The sequence below is a fragment of the Mauremys mutica genome, chromosome 11 (assembly GCF_020497125.1).
Source record: "Mauremys mutica isolate MM-2020 ecotype Southern chromosome 11, ASM2049712v1, whole genome shotgun sequence".
NCBI lineage: Eukaryota > Metazoa > Chordata > Testudines > Geoemydidae > Mauremys > Mauremys mutica.
In genome coordinates this window covers 50,453,707-50,465,061 of record NC_059082.1, presented here as the reverse complement: position 1 = coordinate 50,465,061, position 11,355 = coordinate 50,453,707, and the positions used below count along the sequence as shown (strand labels likewise).

General features: G+C 48.0%; 1 long non-coding RNA gene across 1 annotated transcript; it reads right to left on the bottom strand.

Moving 5' to 3' along the window:
• Positions 1-1,222: 1,222 nt before the first annotated feature.
• LOC123344563 lies at positions 1,223-9,332 on the bottom strand. Its single transcript, XR_006572575.1, has 3 exons — positions 9,205-9,332; positions 8,269-8,353; positions 1,223-1,617 (listed from the first exon to the last, which is right to left on the bottom strand). It is a non-coding gene; the product is annotated as an uncharacterized LOC123344563 (long non-coding RNA).
• Between the last annotated feature and the right edge of the window lie 2,023 nt (positions 9,333-11,355).

Here is an 11,355-nt window from a genome sequence, read left to right as displayed (position 1 = left end):
GCCCAGTCTAGTCTGTGAAAGAAACTTATTGGAACATCTCTGAGGGTGAGATTTACCTGCATTTAGTTTCCTACTGTATTAGGCTTAGACTTGCGTGTTTTTGTTTTATTTTACTTGGTAGCTTACTTTGTTCTGTCTGCTATTACTTGGAACCACCTAAATCCTATTTTTTATACTTAATAAAATCACTTTTTGCTTATAAATTAACCCAGAGTAAGTAAATAATTCCTGGGGGAGCAAACAGCTGTGCATATCTATCAGTGTTATAGCGGACAGACAATTTATAAGTTTACCCTGTATAAGCTTTATACAAAGTAAAATGGATTTATTTGGGGTTTGGATCCCATTGGGAACTGGGTATCTGGGTGCTAGAGACAGGAGCACTTTCTAAGCCATTTTCAGTTAAGTCTGCAACTTTTATCCACAGTATTATCTGCCAGCTTGTGAATGAGACTATCTTGCAGTTGTGACAAGGAACTTAACTTATTCTTAATTACCTCCAGGTCTACAGTATTCATAATTCCTGTTCTAAAACCAACTCCTCCTAATATGGTGTCTACTACATCTTGTTTTGCTCAGCCATTGGCATGTTGATGTGTTTTTATCCAGGCCGTTATAATGGGAAGGGGGTAGGGTGAACATTTAGGTTCCAGTTTAGACGTGTTCAACTGAGTCCAATCCACACCAGTTTTTATTTTTACTAATAGTGGATTTAACAAGACTTTTACCGGATCACTTTGAGTCACAAACAATTTTGGTTTCTTTGTCTTAATTGGGGAACCTTTTTCGCGTGCATAGTCCCTGGTCCAGGTTCTGGTGCTTGTGTCCGGGACCCATAGGTTCAATTTACTATGGGGTATTGGACAGTGTCCCACAATAACTGTTAGTACTGTCCCTGTCTTAACAGGCTCATCTCACTGATATGGTAATCGTGGGTAGCTGGAACTCCAGGTGGTATCCCCATAGGGACCCTCTATTTTAACCCCTATTTCCCAGTGATTTGGTATTCCCGTGGTGTTTATAAGGTGAACCTTAAGTCCAGGGGTGGCTCCAGGCACCAGCATGCCAAGCGCGTGCCTGGGACGGCAAGCCACGGGGGGCGCTCTGCCAGTCGCCGCGAGGGCGGCAGGCAGGTTGCCTTCGGCAGCATGCCTGTGGAGGGTCCGCTGGTCCCGTGGCTTCGGTGGACCTCCCGCAGGCGTGCCTCTGAATCCGTGGGACCGGGGACCTCCCGCAGGCAAGCCACCGTAGGCAGCCTGCCTGCCTTGCTTGGGGCGGCAAAATACCTAGAGCCGCCCCTGCTTAAGTCCCATTTCCCCTTCTCAGGCATACACATTGGTATTTCCTACGGGTTTTAAGATTTGGCTAGTATTTTTATCATACCATTCCATGAGGATCACTGGATCACGGGTAGGAATCCATGATTGGTTGGTGGGGAGTGAATTATTTCTTAAATATTGGCTTATAAGGAAAGCTGCATCTTCTCCCATGATTGCTCTAATTATCTGGACACTGAAAGTTCCCAGAAACAGGTAAAGCACTGGAGTCTCATTTTCTGTGGATTAAAATTGTGGTGGTTAAGCAGTGCCTCGTACTCAGGTTCCAGGATGTCCTTTTCTGCAAAGAATTCAAACATCATTATTTATGTAAACAGTTTAATTTGTGAAACATGTAGCCATTTCAGTTTTCCATCTTTTTCAATATGGTATATCAATGGGCTAAGGTAGTCCACTATGGAGTAAGAGCCTATCCATTTCGATACCAGTGAGTGACTCCTTTTCCCCATTTTAAGGTACATGACTTGGTCCCCTGTATCTATTAAAGCTAGCATTGGGGTCAGGGCCGGTGCAACCATTTAGGCGACCTAGGCAGTCGCCTAGGGCGCTGGGATTTGGGGGGTGCCATTTTCTTCGGCAGTGACCGCGGCGGCCGGATCTTCGGCCACCCCTGTCGCTGCTGGCATTTAGGCGGAGGGAGCTGGGGCAGGGGAGAGCGGGGAGGGTCGCCTGCAGCAAGTAAGGGTGGGGGGCGGCACGCAGGGGAACTCCCCGCCCCAGCTCACCCCTGCCCCACCTCCTCCCTGAGCACACCGTGGCTGCTTCACTTCTCCTGCCTCCCAGGCTTGCGGTGTCTAAGCTGATTGGCGCCGCAAGCCTGGGAGGCGGGAGAAGTGAAGCAGCGACGGCATGGTCGGGGTGCTCGTGCTCATGTGCAGAGCAGGGGTGAGCTGGGGCGGAGGGGGTGCCTCAGGGCGGGGGGTGGAGAGCTGCCGCAAAGGGGGATGCCTCAGGGCGGGGGGGGGAGCTGCCACGGGGGGGGACCTCGGGGGGGGCACCGGGGGGCAAGGTGGAAGTTTCACCTAGGGCGCGAAACATCCTTGCACCGGCCCTGGTTGGGCTATATCCACCCTGCTGAACGTACACACATGGTCATACCCCAGGATCCCAGGAGTCCTTGCCTATGAACCTCCACCTCTGTGCCCCTACTGGTGGTGGAGGTTTCTCGTTCAGCGGGCCCCTCTATTCTTGCCCCGGAAAAGGGAGTGGGTCTGGGAAGCATTGCATCGAGGAAGAGGGTGGTGCAGTAGGAGTTATGGAGCCATCTCTTTTGGTGGGGTTTGCAACCTCATGTCTTCCTTGACTAGTTCTAGTGTAGGGGCCCTGTTCCACTGTCCTCACTCTGACGCATCTGTTGGGGAAAACTATACAGATAAGATATATGAAAACTGTCTAGGTATATACACCCCCGGTCGTAGAGGTGCCGGGCCATATGGGCTCTTCCCCATCTGTTGGGGAAAAATTGCATAGGTGAATATACCCTCTGTCGTAGCAGGATCTTAAAACAAAATTGGGGTTTACCACCCGCCAAGTAGCGGCTCTGATGATAGGAGAATGGGCTCAAGCCCAATATGGCGAGATCCCCGAATGGGAGGGAGAATGGGACCCTAGTGAAGCTTGGAATGGAGATATATGGGATGAGCCCCAGGGATTGGAACCTATCGAACAAAACCCTATTGCAGCAATATGATGAACTACAGTCACAACACCCGCAGAGGGCGGGGGAAGTACAACTGTTACCACTGTCCCTGTATCAGCCGCTGACTTAAAAGCCATGGCTGACAGTTTGGGACCCCTAAAAAAGGACAATTTCTCCAGATGGTGTTCTAATGCATTTTTGCTTGCAATAAGGGAACAGTTGAATGCCCCTGAAGTCTGCCACTTGATGGGCGTCTGCGCAGCTTCAGAGATTCGGCGGGGTCCTAGATAGCATTAGAGTTGACGAGAACAATAGCATATTGACTCTAATGAGACTTTTTGGAGCGCAAATAGTCAGGCACAATTTTATAGCACAAGCCGTAGCCACAACCCAAGAACCCAATGAAGACCCCGAGAATTATTTAACCTGATGGGTTCTGATGCAGATAATGGCTGGCTTAACACTGTTGGGCAATGCCACAGCGCTGGAGATGGATCCTTCACTGGAGGTGTCTCTCTTCTTCATCCCAGAGCAAGGTCCAGTATCTTCATTTCCCCCCCATCACAAGAGTGATAGATTCCCTAACTTTCCATTCCACCCCTCCAAATGATTCTGGAAGGCCATGTCCTTCTCCTTCACCCACCAAACAGGGTCAAGTCTGCATAGCCACTGGCTCTCACTGCTAGTGATGTGGGAAGAAGTACCCGGCAGTAGGAGTAGATCCTGACTTGCTACCTGCCCACAGAGCAACCCCCAGCTGCTACAAGTTCTTCGATCTCAGAGTGGCCCTGAAGCACCATGAGAGTGGCCTATAAGAATAAAGGCGTTAAGAGCCCAATTGTGGTTAAAGTACAGTTCGGACTGATTAATTAATCACATTTATATTTGTTGTCTCTTTTGCTCTTTACACAATGGCAAGAACATGAGAAAACCACATGGGCCCAGCTGGGTCCCAAAACAGTCACGTTTACTAACTACATACAAATCTGAGCACCATTAGAGGGTTCCAAACTATTTAAAGGGATACTCCTCTATTCCTAAACACACCATGATTGATTAAACATACCCACTCAGTCATTTAACGCTGCATGTAGGATTGTTTTCATTTCATGCAATTAAGGAGTATGCTGTCTGGGGAGAGAGGTAAGTCGGAATGACAAGTGTGTACACATTTCAAATTTCCAACATATTTCCACTATTATTTTTTCCTCCAAATAAGAGCAGCGCTGTTATTAATAATCACCTTGCCAAGTTTGTGAATTGTTGATATTTTGATATGAGATGGCTATGTAATTTAGGAACTGCAGGCGAGGGAGGAAAATGTGTTTTCAATAGAATTTGAAATGGAGGGAGAGCTTCTGAGGAGGAGAGACAGAGCGAGGTTCATTGTGGAGGGCAGGAGCTGCTGAGAAGACACTTGCACAGGCTGGCGAAGAGGCTGGATGCTGGGTTAGTGGTGGGAATTGAAAGCAGAAGAGGGAGAGAGAGAGAGAGAGACAGAGAGTGCCATGGGCTAACCAGATATTTACAGTGGGTAATTTTGACCTAGATCTGGAATGAAATGGAAGCCAGCGGAACTGTTTGAGGAATGGATTTGTGATTATGCTTTACATGTGAGGAGATGGGCAATGGAATTCTGCACATGCTGGAGTGTGGAATGCCCCAGGGAGGCTACAGAGAAGGGAGTTGCACCTGTCAAGGCAAGAAGAGATACCAATACAGAGAGACACGAGGATACAGGCAAGTTGAGGGACTGCCGTACACATACATTTGTGCTTGACATTATTTATATTCTCTAACGAATGCTAATCTGGGCACAGCTGTGTGTTGGTACTAACCCCGCCTGATACATAGGGAAACATCACTTATGGAGCACCAAAAGTGTGTAATGTGCTTTATGGGGCAAGGAAGCACATAAATCCTTTGAGGAGCATGCACACTAAATATGGGGACAAGAACCACTGTTGGATTGTGCCAATACTTGGCAGCTCTCCAGGCCGACACTGCTTCTCTGGTGAGTTCAGCAGTTACTACAGAAGTTAATATCCCGTTTTTTTCTTTAAAGGATGAAGTCTCTAGCCCATATGGTTGCAAAGAGCTTCTGATTGTGGCTCAATGTCATGCTGTCTCACTGAGCTTGCAGCCAGATAACCGGAAACAATGGTTCTAGAAAAGAGGTGGGAACTGCTGCTATTCAGCTCAACAGGTATTCACTCTGAAGCCAAATGACCACACTAAATATGTAGGTTTCAGAGCAGCAGCCTTGTTAGTCTGTATCCGCAAAAAGAACAGGAGTACTTGTGGCACCTTAGAGACTAACCAATTTATTTGGGCATAAGCTTTCGTGCTACAAGTACTCCTGTTCTTTTTACTAAATATGTAGACATTGTTCAATATTTTATTGCTGAACACTTTAGCTGAAATGTGTGCTTATTCTGGGCATGTAAGTAATGCATGAGTAGAATACCACCACACTTCTGCTTCCCCACATCCAGTTCCTGGCCAGAATGAGAGAGATTAGACTATGTTCGGTGCTACAGAGCCTGAGCAAGGTTATATGAGCAATAAACCTTGGTGGGAAGAGAAGCTTGTCTGTGTCTGAAACCCTAGCAGTCTCATTGTTCTGAGGGGGTTTTGTTTCCTATCTGTGTGAAAAGCTTTCGTGTGTGAAATGCTACTGTAACTTGGCTTGCAGGGCTCTCCCTCTTTGTGTAAATATTGATCAGCACCCTGCTCTCCCAGCTTGCTTTGCAAAGACTTGCCAGAGGATTTCAGCAGTAGCCAGAAACTTTCTTAGGCTATGTCTACACTATGCAGCTTTTCATTACACGGCTCTGCTGCTACAGCCGTGCTACTCAAAGGTGCTGTGGAGTCACTGTTTGCATGGGTGGCATGTTTGTAGAAATTTTGGTGGTGCCCAGAACCCGCCCTGCCCAAACTCTGCAGCCACACCCCACAGCCTTCACCCCTGCACCCCATCCTTCTGCACCCCTCCCATCCCCAAACTCCCTCCCAGAGCCTGCATCCTGCACCCCAATCCCCTGCCCCAGCCTAGGGTCTGCACCCCAGACCTCCTCCCTCACCCAAACTCCCAACCAGAGCCTTGGGCAGGTGGGGGGTGGAGTTTGGGGGCGGGAGGGGCTCAGGGCTCAGGCAGAGGGTCAGGGTGCGGGGGGATGAGGGCTCTGGCTGGGACTGGGGATAAGGTGTTTGGGGGGCTGGAGGGGCTCAGGACTAGGGTAGAGGGTTGAGGGTGCAGGGGGATGAGGGCTCTGGCTGGGACTGGGGATAAGGTGTTTGAGGGGCTTGAGGGGCTCAGGACTAGGGTAGAGGGTTGAGGGTGCGGTGGGGGGGCTCTGGGGTGGGGCAGAGCTGGGGATGAGTTTGGGGTGCAAGCAGGCTGCTCTAGGACAGGGGCCAGAGAAGACTCCCCCCAACCCTTTCCCTGCCAGCAGCAGCAAACTCTGGGGGAGGAGCCCCCCTTTCCTGCCCCCCAATAGCACACTGTCACTGTAGCCTCACTGGGAGTGAGGGATGGGGCTGCCTCCTTGCATGGGGCAGGAGTGGTGACTGCGGGGAGAGGGGGCCCCCCTGTGCTGCTTGAGGGTCCTGCCGGAAAAGGAAAGGGTTCGAGGAGGAAGGGCAGGCTCAGAGTCAGTCTGTCCTGGCCGTGGAGATGGAGGGCACTAGGACCCTGCGGCAGCAGTTGCTGGGAGGCAGCATGGCACTGCTCAGGGAAGAGACAGTCCGTGATTCTCTGCTCCCGGGCCCGGGAAAGACGAGCAGGGGGCAGGGCCTGGGGGCAGCAAGTCGGGGCCGCGGAACACTCGGGGAGGCGTGGGGGGCACAGGTGGGGGGGCACCCGGCTCCACATATTGCTGGAGTTGGGCCCCTGGTTCTGAATATTGCTGGTGCCGGAGCACCACATGGGTATGGAACTCGCCGCCTCTGAAGTCTGTTTGTCAGCAGGAGAGAGCTCCTGTCAACAGATACTTCGACCCTCAATGAGCAGCTTTCGAGGTTGTGTGTCTTTTTAACACTCTGAATGATAAAAGTTTTGTCTTTCACTTGCCAGTGTAGACAGAGCCTCAGCAACTAATCCTGATCCATAGCAAGTCAGCTTTGGTATTAATCAGTTTACCTAAACCTCTGTAAACAATCTGGGATTGTTCAACATAGCCTCAAAAGGAATTATAACAACATTGAGCTTATGTCTTTTTTTTAATCTTTGTGATCTACGAAGAAGTGCTGAGGGGTTTAAAGAAAAAGAAAAGGCGGGTGTTTTATGCTTTATTATTTTTAAACAGAAATGTCAAACTGGGCTCAATACAGGGGTAACAGTGAAATATAATAGCCTGTGATAAACAGGAAGTCAGACTAGATGATCTAGTGGTTCCTATTGGCCTTAAACTAAGGAGCTATGAAATCTTGGCCCAAGTTTTGCTGGAGGATTTCTTAGGTCATGTTTAATGTGAGCTTTCACATTGTAAATGTAGGGTGTCGAGTATTTAACAAAGACAGCCTTTATCCTAAAAGTTCATTGGGCATTGGAGTTAAATGGGTGGTGACAAGAACAAAATGACAAAACAAAGCAAAGATTTTTGGTCACTCTGTATAAGGCTGTGACTACACTAAGATTTGATGAACCCTTAATTCCCCCAAAGTGAAGCTCTATCTGTGGTAGCATTTGTGGCATCTATTGTGTAGCCAGCATTCAGGTGTTTTTACCACCACCTCCTCTAAAACTGATTTGGATTAAGAACACCTGAGCCCTGTGAACACTACAGCTTCCAAAAGCAGCAGTAGAGGAGTCACCATCTCAGAGAACCCCCTCACTGCAAGATCCAGCATTACAGCACCCTGCCTCAGTTTCCCCACAACAATCTTCAGCCTACTCCAACCATAGAGATGACTTACTGCAGTGGCTCGGCCCTCCAGCTAAGCCCATCCTTCCCAGTGAATCCAAGTCCAAAACACAAACTCTTGCCAATCTCAAACTGGGCCAAGCACTTCCTTTCCAAGCAGCCTGTTTTTTCCTCTTCAATTCAGGCACTCTTCTGTCCACCCATTCAGCTCAGCTCTCACCCTGACCAGGCTCCTTTCCCTCTCTCCTCTCAGCTCCTCCTGGGTGGCTCCCTGCTTTTTCCTGAGCAGCTGTTCCCAGGCCTTCCTTTTGTGGAGTCTTCCACAGGCCTCCAGCCAGCTGCCCATTGCTGGGCTGCCTTCCTCACCTAGCACAGGTAGAGCAGCACAGGTCAGACTGGTGGTAGTTGTGCACACGTGTAACTTTACCTTTATCTGGGCCTCACTCCCTTGACTTCTGGTATGTCAAAATTTCACTAGTTCTCCAGTTAGAGTTTTCCAGGGCAGACAAGACCTGAATTTTTAAAGCAAAAAGAAGCAGATTTATTTTTTAAAAAACCTTTCAGGCCTTCCTCAAAAAGAAAGAAAACACTCCACTTTTGTTCTTTGTCTCCTTTTACCTCCCACAAGCACATAATGATTTATATAAAATATACAGTTCTAAGTAAAGTGTTGGTGTTATGCCTTCTCAGCATAAATGCCTTTGAAATGTAATAGAAAATCTAACTGCTGCATCTAATTGCAAAGAGTAAATCACTCTCACATTTTCAAGCATCAGATGGCTGTCATTTTAACAGTCAGATGAAGTAGGGCTTGTTAAAAAAATGTCCTTTGAAACTTTTTTTCAGTTTTTTGGCAAAAAACAAAAAATCAAAACCCCTCATTTAGACTTTTGTCAAAAAAACAAAACCTTTTTTATTTTCAGCTGAAATTTTTTGGGTTTCAGCTGAAATGACCCAAAATGGTGAGTTTTGGCCAAAAATGTTTCATTTTTTCCAAATTTTCTGAAAGGAAAACCCCCACTTTTGGATCCGCTCTAGTTAAGATGCAGGAATTGCTGATTCCATCTGAATTCACAAGGCAGGAGGCTTTCAAAGCAGCTGTAGAGCAAGTTCCGTCACTTTTTCTGGTTTGGGTTAATTACAGCATTGGAAGTCTCTGCCTTTCTCTTGCAGTCTCAATGCTAAGCTGCATTTTCTTTGTCTCAGTCTACTTCCCAGCAGGCCTGCCTCTGAATATCTATTAGCGAAGTGTCTACTCCCTGCTAAGAGAGACACCAGCCTCAGTCGCAGCTAGGGTTGTATTAAAGCAGAGACATTTCTAAAATCTCGTTTGGGAAAACAAATCATGTTTTAATCTCCTTACTTGATACATCATTCTTGAGTTGTTTACTGTAACTGATCTCTTAAGAGGTCTTCCTTTCCGGTGAGGCTCTGTGGATTTCTCACGTGATGTATCCAATGAGTATCCCTTGGCTGGGAGTTAATTATTTCTGTGCCCTCCCCGTAGGACGGTAAATGCAATCGTGCAAGGAGGTGGGTGGAGTATAACAGTTGTCTGCCCGGCGTGTAACCCTTTTAGTGGTTTGTCCTAGTGATTAGTGCTTGTGAACAGGGCCATCCTTAGGATTTATGGTGCCCTAGGCGGGATTATTAAACTGGTGCCCCTGTGCCTGTCTTGCTCTTAGCAACACAAACATAAGCTTACACTACTTGAAAACTTGCCACATGCATGTTATTAAAACCAGTTTAACTTAATTAAGCCCACTGTAATGCTGATGGACTAGCACTAAAGAAGTAGCACTATAGAAAAAATTCTGATTTGACAGAATGATGCAAATAATATAATTTTTTTAATTTGTCAACATTTTATTGGAAATTTATATGAAGAGGTATTGAAACAAGGATTAGTTTTTAATTAAAAGCAATCTTTCTGGCTTTTTTGGCTGCAAAATTAGTAATAATGTCATCGTATGACAAAGACAAAATGATGTCTTGTTCGATTGCAAGAATAGCAAGACCAGTCAAGTGTTCCTGACTCCTTGTAGAGCAGAGAGAGTTTTTAATGAGCTTTAGTTTTGAGAAACTCCATTCTCCTGATGCTACTGTTACAGGAATAGTCAGTAGACTACGAGTGGCAATGTACACATTAGGATATATGTCAACAAGTTTGCTGGTATGAATAAACTGTACAATGTCCATCATCAATTTTGCATGTGGCAACAACTCAATTCTTCGTACAGTTCAAGTCCATTTAAATAAAAATGATCACCATGCTTCAGAAGGCTCTCTAGGTCAGGGGTCCCCAACGCGGTGCCCGTGGGTGCCATGGCGCCCGCAGGGGCCTCTCAGTGCACCCGCGTACTGGCCGGAGGACGAGCATCTGCCAAAATGCCGCTGAAATTCGGCGGCATTTCGGCGCCGACGCCTCTGGATGACACCGCTTGCCACTGACAAGCAGCGTCATCCAGCGGCATCGCCGCCAAAATGCCGCCGAATTTTGGCAGCATTTCGGCAGATGCTCGTCCGCCACCACGGTCCTTCGTCTGGTGCCTGCCAGACGAAAAAGGTTGGGGACCACTGCTCTAGGTTCTTGCACTTTGTCATTAGTTCTCTTGTTTTCCTATTTCGTTGAATTTAGTCCCGCTCAGCCCGCTGCCAGCTGAGTGAATGGAACCCCAAGCCGACAGCGGGTTGAGTGGCTCAGCCAGGGTCTCAGCCGCCGGCCTGCTCAGCCCGCTGCCAGCCTGGGGTTCCTTGGGGGTCCCCAGGCCAGCAGCGGGTGCTGAGTGGGGCTGGCAGCCAGGACCCCAGGTGGCAATGGGGCAGCAGCCGGAACCCCAGAGCAGTGTCCGCCACTGTGTGCCATCAAAAATCAGCTCGTATGCCACCTTTGGCACATGTGCCGTAGGTTGCCGACCCTTGCTCTATACACTAGTAAGGAGATGAGCATATTACAGTTGTTGGAGGGCTCTATTTAGCAGTAACAGGGCTATAGGAAAGTCAGTCAACATTTTTTGTTTCTCTGATGAAAACTGGCCCACACCCTTCCCCATACCAAACTTGTCACAAATAATTGTCAACAACTTAATTTTCTGTTTTTGGCTAAGATATTGATTTTTTTTTAAATATTGAAATTGAATTCAGGATTGTTAACAAGCATTTTTGGCAAACAAATTTGTTAAATGACAATCTAAATGGCAACTCAGTACTGCTTTCATGCTTGGCTCACCCCCCAGCCTGCTGGTCCAACAGCTGCAGTAGAGGAGGAGATAGGTGGAAAACTGCAGGACCCCAAAATCCACCTCTTGGGGTGCAGAATGGCAACAGCAGCAGCAAACCCTCAGGTCCGATCACACACCAATGGGCACCACCGCCAGCCCAACAGACCATGGTGAAGTTAGCACAGCATCTGATCTCAGGGACGGGGCACCCATGGAGCAACAGCAGCTCATCCTGCCCTGTGCAGCTCTCCCTGGATTAGATGGATCACTGTCAGCCCCCGGGGAGAGACACG